Genomic DNA, 1,814 nt, shown 5'->3' with positions numbered 1-1,814 from the left:
GCGGTGGCTCACACCTGTAATCCAAGCACTTCGGGAAGCCGAGGTGGGTGGATCATCTGAGGTCAGGAGTTTTGGGACCAGCCTGGGTAACATGGTGAAATCGTGTCTCTACAAAAAATACAAAAATTAGCCAGGCGTGGTGGCGTGTGCTGGCAGTTCCAGCTACTCCACAGGCCGAGGACTGGTTGAGGAGGACTGCATGAGCCTAGGAAGTTGAGGCTGCAGTGAGCCATAATCGTGCCACTGCATTTTAGCCTAGGCGGCAGAGGGAGACCTTCTCTCAAAAAAAAAAAAAAAAAAGAATGAAAAAGAGAAAGAAGAAGAGGATAAGACTTGTGCTGGAGTCACAGTTAAGAAGGCAAGAAATGATGAGAGGCCAGAATTTTGGCTGGGGTACGGGGATCCAGAGATTAACATGCACTTCAGGCACATTTTATTTATTTATTTAAATAAATAAAATTATTTATCTATTTTTTTAGATGGAGTCTCAATTTGTCACCCAGGCTGAAGTGTGGTGACCTTTTATCTAGGCTCACTTTTCCTGCCTCAGCTTCCCAAGTAGCTTGGATTACAGGTGTGTACCACCACGCCCGGCTAATTTTTGTATTTTTAGTACAGAAGGGGTTTCACCATGTTGGCCAGGCTGGACGCAAACTCCTGACAGCAGGTGATCTGTCCTCCTCAGCCTCCCAAAGTGCTGGGATTTCAGGTGTGTGCCACCTCACCTGGCTAATTTTTGTATTTTTAGTAGAGACGGAGTTTCACCATGTTGGCCAGGCTGGTCTTGAACTGACTTCAGGTGATCTCCTCCCCTCGGCCTCCCAAAGTGCTGGGATTACAGGTACGGGCCACTGTGGCAGGCCGAGGTACATTTTAAAATGGAACTACCACTGCATACCTATCAGAATTGCCAAATTCCAAAACACTGACAACACAGAATGCTGATGAGGCTGTGGAGGAACAGGAATGTGCTCATCCATTGCTGGTGAAAATGCAAAATGGTACAGCCACTTTGGAAGGGAGTTTGGTAGTTTCTTATAAAACTAAGCATTCTCCTACCTTAGAATTCAGCAGTCGGGCTCCTTGGTATTTACCCAATGGAACTGAATACTTATGTTTCTACAGAAACCTGTATGCAGATATTTATGGCAGCTTTAGTCATAATTGCAAAAACTTGGAAGCAAGTGAGATGTTCCTCAGTAGATGAATGGCTAAACGGGCATATCCTGCCAATGGAATATTATTCAATGCTAAAAAGAAATGAGCTGTCAAGCCATGAAAAGACATGGAGGAAACTTACATGCATATTAGTAAGTGAAAGAAGCCAATCTGGAGAGGCTACATACCGTATGACTGTAACTATCAGACATTCTGGAAAAGGCAGAACTATGGAGACAGTAAAAAGATCAGGGTCTGCCGGGAATTGAGCGGAGGGAGAGATGAAGAGGCAGAACACAGAAAATATTTACTGCAGTGAAAATGTGTGGCTGGGTGCGCTGGCTTACGCCTATAATCCCAGCACTTTGGGAAGCAGAGGCTGGTGGATCGCTTGAGGTCAGAGTTCAAGACCAGCCTGGCCAACATGGTGAAACCCCGTCTCAACGAAAAACACAAAAGTTAGCAAGGCATGGTGGTGTAAATCTGTCATCCCAGCTACTCAGGAGGCTGAGGCAGGAAAATCACTTGAACTTGGGAGACAGAGGTTGGAGTGAGCTGGGATCGCACCACTGCACTCCAGCCTGGGAGGCAGAAAAAGATGGTCAAAAAAGAAAAAGAAAGAAAGAAAGAGAAAAAGAAAAAGAAAGGAAGGAAGG

The sequence above is a fragment of the Sapajus apella genome, unplaced genomic scaffold (assembly GCF_009761245.1).
Source record: "Sapajus apella isolate SASKATOON/1434 unplaced genomic scaffold, GSC_monkey_1.0 scaffold88, whole genome shotgun sequence".
Taxonomy (NCBI): domain Eukaryota; kingdom Metazoa; phylum Chordata; class Mammalia; order Primates; family Cebidae; genus Sapajus; species Sapajus apella.
Note: the sequence above shows the minus strand (reverse complement) of the source record.